A 14,682-nucleotide genomic window follows, 5' to 3' on the forward strand; every position below is an offset into this window, starting at 1 on the left:
AATTCCACCAGGATGAACAGACTTGAGGGGCACCATCCACCCTGGATCCAGGTTTGAAGGAATAGACTTGGCTTTCCTTCTAGACTGCGTGGCCCAAGAGCGCGAGCCCGGCTGCTTAATAAGGTCAGATTGCATGAGCTCAGCATAATTTATTGATTAAACAAAAGGAAACCACTTCCTCTCTTGACAAACCACACTGGTATTTCACCCTCTTTCCTTTACAGGTATTTTCCCAAACATCTGACCTGAACACCTACTTTTTAACTGAAGCAAACATTTCTCTCTTGCATTTTCATTTAGTATAATTTCTCACGCGTTCCTGTCTTTGAAGATATTGATTAAACTCCGTCTCTATATTTTAATTATTATCATAATAAATAGTCTCAAATTATTATTATTATTTTTTTAATTTAAAAGGCAGGACAGTCTATAATGTTGAAGTCTGAATTTTGGAGCCAGACTGCCTAAAACATGGTAGCCACTAGCCACATCTGACGGTTTATTTATATATATTTTAAGCATACTTATTTATTTATTTGACCATGCCAGGCCTTAGCTGCTGCATATATGGTCTTCAGTTTTCATAGAGGCAAGCAGGATACTTGGTTGTGGTGTGAGAACTCTTTTAACTGCAGTATGTTAGACCCAGCTCCCTGACCAGGGATCGAACCTGGGCCCCCTGCAATGGGAGAGCAGAGTTGTAGCTATGGGACCACCAGGGAATCTAAACAGAAATTGAAATATATTATGGTTTTAAAAAATGAAAGATTCAATTCCTCCATCATATTGAGGTTTTCAAGTCCTCAAATAGCAACATGTAGCAAGTGGCTACCTTACTGAAAAGTAGAGATACGAGACATGGCTGTCGTCACAGAAAATTCTGTTGGCTACCTCGGGCTGGATTCACATCCTGGCTCTGCCACTCACCATTTCTGTGAGTTTAAGCAAAATACTTGACTCTGGGGGCCAATCTCCTCCTAATAGCTACCTCTTCGAGTTGCTTGAGCTTTAAATGAGTTAATACACGTTAAGCACATGGAAGAATGTCTAGAGTATAGCAGCCGGTAGTTGCGGGATCAGGGCTTCCAGGGGGCGCTGGTGGTAAAGAACCCACCTGCCAACGCACGAGACGAAAGAGATGCAGGTTTGATCCCCGGGTTGGGAAGATCCCCTGGAGGAGGACATGGCAACCCACTCAGGTATTCTTGCTGGAGAATCCCCATGGACAGAGGAGCCTGGCAGGCTACAGTTCATAGGGTCACAGAGTCAGACATGACTGAAGCGACTTAGCCCTCACGCACCCTCAGTTAGCCATTATGGTCTACACTGGTCTCCGGTTCCAACTCTTGACTCATCTCCATGACCCAATTTAATCTATGAGTCCATATCACATTTTTGGTAACAGCATTCTTACTAACTCCTGCCAAGAATTCCCTTTGATGCCCCTTAAAGGAGACAGCATTCTCTGGCCAGAAACAGCTCATAGAAGCCACCTTCTTGCTCATTGACATACAAAGTATCAACCATAAACAACCCTGGGAAGGAAGAATCTTTTATGTTGGACTTTCAAGGACTTTAAGCTGGTCACCACCAGGCCAGAGAAAGTCTTTTTCCTTCTTGGATCTGGGGCAGCAAGTGTGGGGAAAATCAAATGATGTTTAATCAGGCCGAGCATTCTTCACTGGTGACCTAATGAAGGGGCATGACTAAATGACCATCAGGCGGGATGTTTGTGTGAACTGCAATAGAGAAGTTCCTCTAAACTTTCTGAAGAGGAAGATAATATATCTAAATAACTTCCTGTCTCTTTGCTGCCAAGCAGCAGCAGAAGGAAAATAGCTTCTCCAGCAGGGAAATATTTAGCACGTTGGGTGCGCGCTGCTCCTCCCTGTTGGGACGAATGAATGGAAAGTGAGCAGGAAAGTGAGGGAGCCTTCCGGGCGCTCCCAGATGCCCTGACGTTTGGCATGTTGTTTCAGAGCTGTGGGTCTGGAAGAAAGGGAGGGCGGCTGGAGGGTAAGAAGGCATGAGAGACAGAGATGGGTTGTATTTGGGGGCTTCTGTCGCTCACGGTGATTAGGGCCTGAACCGATCTCTGCCTGGGTTCACAGAAGCTCCAGTTCACATCTTAGCAGAAAAGGGAAGAGCTGATTTTTTCATGCTTGCCGGATGACTGCCTCTAAGCCGTTAGGTGCGAGATTCTGGAAGGTCTTTCCATGGCTGTGAAAAACGCATCTGGGAGCTTGACTTTAAGTGGAAACTGCTATTCACTGAAGCCAAACCACAATACGGAAGCCAGAAAAGCCCCTCTTCCATTTGCTGTGGCTTTAGGGCGAGCGAGGCAGAGCTCTCCCGGAAGTCCACAGTGAGTGCCCCTCCCTGGGGGCTCAAATGGTAAAGAAAGTGTCAGTCGCTTAGTTGGGTCCGTAGCCCACCAGGCTCCTCTGTCTATGGGATTCTCCAGGCCAGGTGGGTTTTTTATCACTGCTGCCAGCTGGTTATCCAGATGGTACAGAATCTGCCTGCAATGCGGGAGACCCGGGTTCGATCCCTGGGTCAGGAAGATCCCCTGGAGAAGGGAATGGCAACCCACTCCAGTATATTCTTGCCTGGAGAATCGCATGGACAGAGGAGCCTGGCGGGGTACAGTCCATGGGGTCGCAGAGTCAGACATCACTGAGTGAATGAGCACGCACGCACACCCGCCAAGGAAGCCTCAGTTTGACTTTTTTTTCTGCCGCTCCAACTCCCACTTGTCTTCACAGGCAGTGGGGTCAGTCAGAGAGGTCAGAGGAAGCCCAGGCCTGACTGCGTCCTAGGGATCAGCTCCTGCCGATCGACCCAGAGACCTGGGCCCAGCTCTGTTGGAGATGCCAAGTGTGAGATTCGGGCCCCTCCCTCAGCCCCTCTCCCTGGCAGCCTTTCTCCTTTTCTCTGAGGGACACACTCAGCCGCATCAGCGGCTCTTGTTGGGATCTAGACCTGAGGTCAGCAAACTTTTTCTTAAAGGGCCCGAATGTGACACCTCCCGGTTTTGCGGGTCAGGAGCAAAAGGAGGATCTTATGTAGGTCATTCTATGACCATTTAAAATTTAACTGAAGGTTAAACAAAAACAGCACCCTACCTAGCTTGCTGTTGTTCAGTCTCTAAGTCACGTCCTACCCTGCGGCCTCACGGACTGCAGCACTCCAGGCCCCTCTGTCCTCCGCTGTATCTTGGAGTTTGTTCAAATTCGTGTCCATTGAGTTGGTGATGCCATCCAACCAACTCATCCTCTGTCGCCCCCTTCACCTCCTGCCTTCAGTCTTTCCCAGCATCAGGGTCTTTTCCAGCTCTTCACATTAGGTGGCCAAAGTATTGGAGCTTCAGCTTCAGCATCAGTCCTTCAGTGAATATTCAGGGTTGATTTCCTTTAGGATGGACTGGTTGGATCTCCTTGCAGTTCAAGGGACTCTTAAGAGTCTTCTCCAACACCACAGTTCAAAAGCGTCAATTCATGCAGGTAATAGGCTGAAATTGCCCTCAAGGCTGTAGTTTGCTGACCCCTGATGCAGTATGTAAACTGTGATAAATAATTGCTGTTTCCTGCCTGACAAATACTTACAGAGACGGGATTGTGTGCCTGACACCATCCTAGATGGTTGGGGCACCACTGTCAAGCAAACAAAACAAAGTCAAACACAGATTGTGGTACTTCCCTGGTAGTCTAGTGGTTAAGACTTCACCTTCCAATGCAGGGGATATGAGTTTGAACCCTGGTCGAGGAACTAAGATCCCACATGCCTCTTGGCTAAGAAAACCAGAATACAAAAAAAAAAACAACAGAAGCATTATTGTAACAAATTCAATAAAGACTAAAAATGGTCCACATCAAAAAAGAAAAAAAGCCTAAAACCAGACTATGTCGTTAGGGATTCACTTTCCAGTGGGGATGATAGATTTATAAAAAGACCACTGGAAGAGAAGATCCTGGGTAAGTGCAGAGGAGCAGACGTTCACAGAGACAGTTGCAAATGGCATTCAGACCAGCTACGGGATGTCTGGAGGATGTGTGTGTGCGCGCGCGCATGCAAATGCAAAGGAGAGAGAGAGCATGCCATATGTGACCATTTCAGCTTCAATTAATGAAATGCCAATTCATTTTCCATTTCAACCAATTAAAGTTACATGCAATTAAACAACAAAATTAGTTGATAATTAAAGTTTAAAACTACAGATTCCATTGCTCATTTGTCCTAGCCGCAGTTCCAAGACAGTGAACGGCCACCTGCAGCTCGTGGCCGCCATATTGCAGAGAGGCGGAGGGAGAGGACAGGCAGGGGCAAGAGGGGAGAGGGGAAAACCTTCCAGTGCAGAGGACGGCCAGGCTGAGTCTGTAGGGCCTTATGGCTGAAGCTGACGCAGGGGAGCAGAGAGAGCAGGGTGAGGGGAAATGTGGGCAGGGACGTGGAGGCGGGGAAGAGCGTGGGTTCCAAGAGCAGCCATGCAAGCCAAGTAGAGCAGTCGCAGAGCAGGCCATGCCTTCTGGACTCCTGGTGGAAGGGCTCACCAAGGGGCCCACCCATGTGCCAGGGACTTGGGGTCCGGGACCAAACACGGCCTGAGGCGCACGCAGTGTGCGTGCATCATTACGGGAGAGTTCCGTGATGTCCAAGGCCACAGACAGAGAAGATGGGCCTCCATTCAAATGCAAGCAGGTGTGTTCATGACCCCAAAGCATCCTGTTTGTCACTAATGACACGGAGCCACCCAGATGCCACGGCTGTCCCTCCAGTGGGTCTGCTGGGGCTATGTCAGGACCGGTGGTGCCCCAGGCCCTGAGCCACATGGGGCCATTTCAAGCTGCGGCGAATAATGTCCAGTGACATTTAACTTGCTACTCTCCTCTTTCACCTTCACAAAGAGGCTCTTTAGAATATTCACTGGAAGGACTGATACTGAAGATGAAGCTCCCACATTTTGGCCACCTGATGCAAAGACCCGACTCACTGGAAAAGACCCTGATACTGGGAAGAATTGAAGGCAGGAGGAGAAGGGGATGACAGAGGATGAGATGGTTGGATGGCATCACCGACTCAATGGACATGAGTTTGAGCAAACTCCAGGAGATTGTGAAGGACAGGGAAGCCTGGCGGGCTGCAGTCCACAGGGTTGCAGAGTCGGACACGACTGAGCGACTGAATGACAACAGCAGCAACATTTAACTTCCAGTTGCCCGATGTCACGAGCACCATTTCAAGTGCCCAAAGTCTCCACGTGATCCATGGCAAACCATGCTGGATGGCACAGATGTAGAACCACCCCTTTGTTGCAGAAAGTCCTACCGGGCCAGACTGACCTAGAGGACACGATCTCTGTTCCTAGCTTGGCTTGGGAAAGCATTTAGATCCCCCCCCTCACAAAAAAAAGAAAAAGAAATAAAGAAAACCCAGCTCTTCTTTACAAACAGGCCGTCCCTCGCAATGTGGGAATGTCAGGGCCTCTCGGTGAAGTGAGCAAGAGAGAAGAGAAACAAGATGCAGCTGAGGTGGGGACGCTGTGTTTTCTCCGATATTACTAAGCAACCGTGTCCTAAAATCTCCGGAGCCAGCGACAGAACTTTGTTTACCAGGAAGAAAGCACTTGAAAAGGAGAATATTTGGCGGAAATGCGCTTTGGGATTAGCAGGTTTTTTTCTTTTTTCTTTCTTTCTTTCTTTTTTTTTTCTTTTAATGCTGTTTTGTTTCTCTTCTGGGTTGTTCAAGGTACTGACCTAGCACTCAGCGCTCTTTGCCAAGAAACTCTTTCCCTGCCTAATTAGCCTGCAGTATTGTTCGGGGGTTCTGGGAAGGGTGGGGAGGGGGCGAGGCGGCGGGAGGGAGGCAGGACCAATGAGGAGCTGCAGGGAGCCAGCGGGGAGGCGGGGAGGCCCGGCTGGTCATTAGATGCCAAGGTCTTGAAAATCCCTCTGTAATTAATTTTCTCCTGCATTAATTAGAGAAATGTTGGAACGGTCGGGAGAGGGAGGGATTTGTTGCCCCTGGGCTTCTTTTCAGGGCGACTTAAGGGAAAGATGGTAATCTGTTGGAGAGCTGGCCGTGTCCAGGGTTTTCAGGAGACTCTGTTGCCTGTGGGAGGAGAAACCACTTTAAATCAGGGGTTGCGGGGAGGCTCGGGCTTGATGTTAACTTGGGCTGGAGAATGGGACACACCTCTTCAGAAGCCGGGAGCCTGTGTGTGTACGCATACTCATGCCACTGCTTCTCAAACATTCGCCCACGGATTCTGAATGCTCGCAAACTCAGCAGAACTCTCCAGAAAGAACTGCATTGCCCCTCTCGCTCCCTCACCCCCAGCCTCACAACTGGTCCCACTCACGTAGGAATTAGAGCATCGGTGGCTTATTGTTGTCCTTCAGTCGCTCAGTCGTACCCAAATCTTTTGTGACTCCATGGACCGTGCCCAGCAGGCCCCTCCGTCCAGGGGATTCTCCAGGCAAGAATACTAGAGTGGGCTGCCATGCCCTCCTCCAGGGGATCTTCCCGACCCAGGGATTGAACGTGAGTCTCCTGCATTGGCAGGCAGGTCCTTTACCACTGAGCCACCTGGGAAGCCCCTCCCTGGTTTGCAGCCCCTCAAATGATTCATTTTTGGCCTGAACATAAGACACGGGGCTGGGATAGGTGGGAGGGCCAAGAGGCAGGGGATATATGCTTTTGTGCCCCATTTACTTTGTTGTACAGCAGAAACTAACACGACATTGTAAAACAATCATACTCCAATTAAAAAATATAGAAAAAGGGAGGGGCTATATGTCTATGTGTGACTGATCCAATTTGCTGTACAGCAGAAACTAACGCAGCATTGTAAAGCAACTATACTCCCATGAAAATGAAGCTAAAAACCAACAGAAAAGGAAAACGGTCATTTTCCCTGTGCTTTTTCTCTATGTTTAAGCATCAAATGCCATGACTCTTGCTAGGCGAGTTTCTGGCCCCGCGGAAGAGAGAGCCTTGAGAAGGTTCTCATTACAGCCCCTGGAGTCTCGCGGTCCACAGCTCTGCTATCCCGAGTCCCGATGTGTTGAAAATGACATTCAGAGGCAGGAGGCCAGTGCGCTCCTAAAACGGGACGCCAACTCTCTGGTTTTGCGGGCAGCTTTTATGGAAATTTGAACGGAGCCCAGCTTCTTCTAGACTCTGGTCCCGTATGGATTTTATTAATTCAACCAATGGCTTAATAGCTCTGTTGGAGATTGTGGGTCACATCCAGCAAGGAGTAAGCCCGTGTCCTCAGGCGCGTCCCTGAGGCCAACACTTTTGGTTAATAATTCGATGGCCATCCCCCAAATAGGGAGGCCAGTGAGTTTCGGTCTGCTGCTATTTTCAAAGCGGTCGGATCGGTGAATCAAAGGTCAAGATTTAGGTTCTGGGCTCCAGTGAAGGAGCTTGCCTTGTTGTGTGTTAGTTGCTCAGTGGTGTCTGACTCTGTGACCCAGTGGACTGTAGCCCGTCAGACTTCTCTGTCCATGAGATTTTCCAGGCAAGAGTACTGGAGTGGGTAGCTCTTCCCTTCTCTGGGGGATTTTTCTGACCCAGGGATCGAACTTGCATCTCCTGCATTGGCAGGCAGATTCTTTACCATCTGAGCCACCAGGAACTCTCCCCCTTCAAAAACAAAACAACACAACAAAAACCTGATTGCTAAATAAACGTAGTAGGTCTCTGGTAGAGAGACGTGGTATGGGCTGAATGCGCCAACAAATGGAATAGAAGCTGCTGGCCCACCAGGAGGGTGGTTGGGCCAGTTGGTCTGTGACTCAGCTCCACGGGCTGGATCTAAGCGACCGGACCACGCCACCCAAACCTTCCATGTGCAACCATTATCGCCCACTGTATGCACTGCTTCCTTAGACCTTTCAGACTGGGAGTTTCTGTTAACACGAAACCTCTGAGAGCTCCCTTCCCAGCGCCATTCCATGGCCATCACCCCCAGTCTTCCAGCAGTGGGAAGTGTCCTCGCCCCTTTCTCCTCGAGCCGTGTGACTCATGGCTCTTGAGGCAGGGACTGGAGGACCGGAACAACAAGAGGAGTGAGCAGAGTGTGCGAGGTGGGGGGTGCTTCTTGGCAGGAAATGGGCTTGGGAATTCAGGCGGTCAGAGCCGGATGGAATCTCCCGGAAGCTGTCAGCACCCCTGGGAGGCGGCTGTGCCCTCTCTCTTCCCTGGCCCATCCCTACGCATTCTTCACAGCAGCTGTTTCAACTCTCCTCCCCGCTCAGGCCTCCAAGTCCACCCCCCATCATTCGTAGAAGATGACTTCACCTCCCGCTCTGCTGCGAGGACCAAGCCACTGGTCTACACTGACTCCAAGTGGCCTGGGAGCCTGGCTGCGCCATCAGGAATCACGCGCGTGTGTGTGTATGTGCATGCATCAGGAATCACGCGCGTGTGTGTGTGTGTGTGTGTATGTATGTGCATGCACACTCCGTCGTGTCCTATTCTTTGTGACCCTATGGACTGTAGCCCGCCAGGCTCCTCCATCCACGGCATTCTCCAGGCAAGAATACTGGAGTGGGTTGCCGTTTCCTTCTCCAGGGGATCTTCCCGACTGAAAGGCAGAACCTACATCTCTTGCATCTCCTGCATTGGCAGGTGGGTTCTTCACCACTAATGCCATCCGGGAGGACCTGAGTTTAAATCTGAACTCTGCCACTATTATGGTGGATGGTGGGCCATTTACTGAACCCCTTTCTGGCTCTGTTACCTCCCGTGTAAAACGGGGTTGTCGCTGGAGTTACGTAAACAAAGGCAGGGAACTTCCGTGTTGACAGAAGAGTAATGATCATGACTAACAGTTGGGAATAATGAAACCAGCACAACAATTTCTACCACGACCGCCAGCACCATCAGGGTCATTCCCTCTGTCCTCTTATCATCCACCCACATCAAGAGCTTCCTGTGGTCCAGCCCCACGACCGCCAGCACCATCAGGGTCATTCCCTCTGTCCTCTTATCATCCACCCACATCAAGAGCTTCCTGTGGTCCAGCCCCACGACCGCCAACACCATCAGGGTCATTCCCTCTGTCCTCTTATCATCCACTCACATCAAGAGCTTCCTGTGGTCCAGCCCCACGACCGCCAGCACCATCAGGGTCATTCCCTCTGTCCTCTTATCATCCACCCACATCAAGAGCTTCCTGTGGTCCAGCCCCACTTCCTTCCAGCCTCCGCAAAGGTGGGCAGTCCTGCCTCTGGTCTATGGCTGGCCCCTCCACTCACGTGCACGCCATCTGCTCCCGACTTATTCCAAACGATCACCCCTGGACTCTCCCAACTCCTTTCTCTCCAGCATCTTCTTCTTGATATTCACACACGTTCAGGTTCCACTTAACTCCCCCACGTGCTTCCTTCTCTGGACTCTGCCCTCAAACCACAGTCTTTTCATGGACGGAACTGTCCCAAGACTCATCGACGCTTCCTGACCCCGCTTTCTGACTCGCCCCTCCCTCCCAGACCACTGCAATTTGTCTTCTGCCCCCAGTGCTCTGCTGAAGTGGAGCCTTCAGAAGTCTTCCTAATTGCCCTCCTCCATGCAACTCAGTCCTTCGGAAGCGTCTGGTGCTGTTGGTCCAAAGGTTCATCCTCCACTCCCTTCTTCCCGGGCATTCCTGAGTCTGCTCCTGCCCCAGTTCACATCTTTTGCTCCTGAGTCACGATCTTTAGGCCGCAGGGCCTCGTGTGCCCTCAGGGACGTCAGCTCTGCCCTCCCCCTGGGTGGTCTCACACGTGCTCTCCGCAGCCAGGATTTTCCCCGGAGTCTGCCAAGTCCCCGTCTCCACCTCTGACCTCTCCTCAGCCCCAGATCCTCACATTCGGCCCCTGTTCTTCCTTTACCCCACCCATTTAGCATATCTAGTACTCAGATATCAGTCATTCTGTATGCCTTTTTTAAAAAAAAATATTGCTTCTTTATTTACATGTATTTTCTTTTCATTGGAGTATAATTACTTTACGATGTTGCTAGCTTCTGCTGTATAACAAAGTGAATCAGCCATATGTACACATATACCCCCTCCCTCTAGGAGCTCCCTCACACCCTCCCATCCCACCCCCTAGGTCATCTCAGAGCACCGAGCTGAGCTCCCCCTGCTAAACAGCGGCTTCCCACTAGCTGTTTATTTACACGTGACAGTGTGTCTATGTCAGTCCTAATCCCCCAGTTGATCCCACTCTCCTCTTCCCCCCTCCATCAGTTCTCTACGTCTGCATCTCTAGTCCTGCCCTGGAACTAGGTTCATCTTTATCATTTTCCTGGATTCCACATATATGCATTAATATATGATATTTGTTTTTCTCTTTTGACTTACTTCACTCTGTATGATAGACTCTAGATCCACCCACATCTCTACAGATGACCAATTCCCATCCTCTGTAGGGCTGAGTAGTACTCCATTGTGTATGTATGCAGCACACCTTCTTCATCCATTCATCTGTCTACGAACACTCAGGTTGCTTCCACGTTCTGGCTGTTGTAGATGACCTTGCATTGAACACTGGGGTGTCACCTCACACCAGTCAGAACGGCCATCATCAAAAACTCTACAATCAATCAATGCTGCAGAGAGTGTGGGGAAAATGGGGCCTTCATGCACTGCTGATGGGACTGTAAATTGCAACTGCCAGTATGGCCATCAGCACAGAGCTTCTTAGCTAAAATAGAGCTACCGTACGATCCAGAGACCCCGTGCCTAGGGATATCCCTGGAGAATACCGAATTCTCCTTATTTCTCATTCCTTCTCTGCTCCATCAAACCATGTCTTACTGAATCTGCCTTCAAAGTGGGTCTTTGATCCGTTTCTTTCTATCCATTCCCACAAGCTCTCTGTCTTCGGAAATTCTTATTAACTACTCAGATACTTGGAGTGGTGGCTTTTGAACTGGTCTGTCTGGGTCTAGCCTGTTTTTGTTCCACTTTCTGTCTCCCACTGACAGCAAGATGATAGAAACGTGGGGTGGCCATGTAATTTAGTGTCCAAACGGGAACACTCTAGGGCATGAAAAGGCGCTCTAGGAATAATTGCAGGACAGGACTGTCCCGGGCAGACTGAGACGCAGGGTCACGCTGTGAAGATGACTTTCTGAGGATGTCAGTTCCCGGTTTCAGAATCTCAGGGCCGCCGATGGTAATCACGGGTACCCTTCTCAGCGCAGCGGATGGCGGATCACCATGAGCCAGCCTCCTTGGTATTTTAGTCTTGACTTTGCTCTGGGTTCTTAGGCGCCTGAGTGTTGAGCCATCGGGAACGCTTCATCGTTTCCCGAGGAGTTCTGTCCCTCCCTGTCTGTTGCCTGAGCTCTAATGTTTCTCCCTCCCAGACTCCTCTCCTGCACCACCATCCTGTCCATAAGGCTCAAATGTCACATCCTCCCGGAAGCCCTCACTAACGCTAGTGGTTAGAAAGAATTTCCCCCTCTTCTCTGTTCCAACAGCATGTCGCGTGATCATTCACAGATGCCCAAGGCTGCAGTCATCTGTGTCCATAACCTGAAGACTGGGCACCTGGTGGGGGGCGGGCCAGGAAACCATATCCTTCCCTGCGTCCTCAGAGCTGGTAGCACCGTTTCTCGTCTAAAGAGTGAAGAGGGAATGAGGTGTCCTGAGCACCTGTGCTGTGCCAGGCGTTCCCATGTGGCCCCTTGTTCTGACTTTACACCTCTGTTGAGGGATACGATTACGGCTCCCACCCCCACCCTTTCTTTTCAGAGAGCTGGGAGTAGGAAGGAATGCTGACTGCACCTCGTGAGGACTGTGTGCATACAGGTGAGTGATGGAGGGCTCCGATCCCAAGAGAGGAGGGGACTCTTCAAAGCTTCCTATTACCATTCTGCATTTACGTACGGGTGCCCAGCTCAGGGTCAGATTGGCCTCTCTGTAAAATTGAGCCCATTAAACAGCATCTCTTTGCCACCCATTGAGCATTGTCTGGGATACAGCAAACTCAGTGAATCTTCTGTCTCTCTCGTCCTTGCAGCCACAAGGAGGGGAGAGGAATGGAATCTCAAACTCGTTTCCAGCTCCGTCAAGTCCCCAGTCCATTTCCTGCCATCTCGAGGACTTCTCACTTTCTTTACACCCCGCCCTAACCTCTGCTTGTCGTTCAGTTGCTTAGTCAGCCCCATGGACTGCGGCAAACCAGACTTCCCTGTCCTTCACTATCTCCCGGAGTTTGGTCAGACTCAAGTCCGTTGGGTCGGTGATGCCATCCAACCATCTCATGCTCTGTTGCCCCCTTCTCCTCCTGCCCTCTGCATGAAGGGCTAAAGTGAATGGTGCAGAAAGACCAGCATGGGAGGGGACCAAGTGATGCAGAAGAGGGGTCGCCCGTCCGCAGTGGATAAACAGGCCCCTGAAGTGTGACCCCTAGCTGAATGCTTCTGAATAAAAGTTTCAGGACCACTTGATCGGCTAATGTGGGATGGGGATGCAGAAACACTTTCCCTGGTCCTCCAGGTGGCTCAGCTGTAAGGAATCCACCGGCAGCGCAGGACCTGCAGGAGACTCGGGTTTGATCCCTGGATCAGGAAGATCTCCCGGAGGAGGAAATGGCAGCCCAGTCCAGTATTTTGGCCTGGGAAATCCCGTGGACAAAAAAGCCTGGCAGGCTACAGTCCATCAGGTTGGACAAGACTGAAGAGACTTAGCACGTGTACACCCTTCTAGAAGTCTCCCCAGCCACGTTTGCTTGAAACTATAGATTTTTGGAGTCTGGTAGAAAATTAGGCCATCTCGTCTGAGCGTCATCACAGTAAGGCCAAGGGCTAAAATGGACACCCGGCCTAATTTATAAATAAAGATTTACTGGAACACAGGCGTGCTCACTCATTGTCCTATGGTCTATGGCTGCTTCTGCTGTGTAAGGGCAGAGGTGAGTGTGTGCCGGCAGAGACTGTACGGCCCGTGAAGTGTATGTGTTCACTATCTGGCCCTTTTAAGGAGAACTCTGCAGCCCTTGACAGTTTATTGTTTGGATTCCAGACAATATGCCACGGCAGGCTGGGACCACGCTGAACTGAACTCCTTAGCAAACAAGTATGAGGCCATGAGAGTTCTTACCCAACTTTTTTTGATTGTAAAATTATAAAGAAGAAAATAAAAGGCACCCATAATTCTATCACCTTCTAATAAGAACTGTTAATATTTTGCTGCGTTTGCATCTGGTCTTTTTCTATTTACATATAAAAATATATGTAATTTTGTCATTAAAAGCCCACTGTTTTTAGGTTTTCTATCCGGTTGTATGTGCTTGCGTTTCCTGTTTTATGGTGACCACCTTGCTTGTTCTTGAATGGTTCTCATGAACATGACCTTGCTTAGCTTTTTAGTAGGTGTCTCAGCACCAATGAACTAACTTCTAGGCAGTTTCTAGTTGTTCATAAATCAAAATATTGTGCCCTGGAGCAAATTCCACTGAGCAGAAAGCTTTGTCTGGGTCTTGATGATTTCCTTGAGATAGATTCCCAGAAGTGGAATTGCTGGGTTAAAGGGTAAGGACAATTTTCAGGGTCTTGATAACATATTGCCAAATTGCTTTCCAGAAAGATTGTACCAATTTATGCTCCCACCAGCAAAGTACGAAATTGCCCCCTTACCCTCCTCTCACCAGCATTGAGTACTATCATTAAAAAGAGTTACCAAATTGATAGGCAAAAATTGCATTTTGTTGTTTTGATTTGGATCCCTTTGATTACTGGTGAGGTTAAACATTTTTTTCATATGTTAAACACTTCTTCATATGTTTATGGCCAAGGGGAATCTTAATAATGGTCTTCAAGTGTGCAAAGGGGTTATTTAGTAGATTGGGACCAGCTGTTCTAGGGAAGAAATGAGAAATGTTGAAACTTCAGCAGGAAAGCACTCGGTTGAAGGTCTTCAGATGGAGAATGATCCTAAGAGTGGTCAGAGGCCGCTCGGAGCCCCTGTCCTCAGGGTGCAAGGAGACCAGGGCAGTGAGGGAGACAGGGACACAGAGAACAGACTCAGTGGACTCGGTGGGGGAAGGAGAGGGTGGCGCTAATGGAGAGAGGAGCATGGAGAAATATACATCGCCATACGTAAAATAAATAGCCAGTGGGGATTTGCTGTATGATGCGGGGAGCTCAAACCCTGTGCTCTGTGATAAACTAGAGGGGTGGGATGGGAAGGAAGGTGGGAGGGAGGTTCGAGAGGGACAGGACTCATGTATGTCTGTGGCTGATTTGTGTTGGTATATGGCAGAAACTAACACAGTATTGTAAAGTAATTATATTCCAATTAAAAATTTTTTTAAAATTTAAAAAGGAAAATGGCTACAAGTTGTTGGGTGTTTATAAGTGCTGAAAACACTGCTGATGTTGGCAGATGTTTGCGTTTAGATGTTCACAAAAGCTCTGTGAGAACCACGGGGCTTAAATGTAATTTACTATTAATTTTCCCAGTAGGATTGAAACCCTCACCCTAAAAATCCTGGTTTCATACCCACTCTGCTACACCGCCTCTAAGAGAACAGAGTCAATGAATTTTTATGGCTTAAAGGGTTTTGCAAATTCTTCCTGAGCAAAATGAAGGCAGGGTGGACCTCAGCTCCTGGAATCCGTCAGTAAGACCTATTTTCTCTAGAACGAACCAGGCATAGTTTGCTGTCAAGAACCCATTCTCTA

General features: G+C 49.3%; 1 long non-coding RNA gene across 1 annotated transcript; it reads left to right on the plus strand.

The window, feature by feature from the left end:
* Positions 1–5,415: 5,415 nt before the first annotated feature.
* LOC109574592 (uncharacterized) lies at positions 5,416–14,146 on the plus strand. The gene is made up of 3 exons (XR_002183119.2): positions 5,416–5,668; positions 11,750–11,806; positions 12,018–14,146. It is a non-coding gene; the product is annotated as an uncharacterized lncRNA (long non-coding RNA).
* The last annotated feature ends 536 nt before the right edge of the window (positions 14,147–14,682 follow it).

Source organism: Bos indicus, chromosome 19, assembly GCF_029378745.1.
Source record: "Bos indicus isolate NIAB-ARS_2022 breed Sahiwal x Tharparkar chromosome 19, NIAB-ARS_B.indTharparkar_mat_pri_1.0, whole genome shotgun sequence".
NCBI lineage: Eukaryota > Metazoa > Chordata > Mammalia > Artiodactyla > Bovidae > Bos > Bos indicus.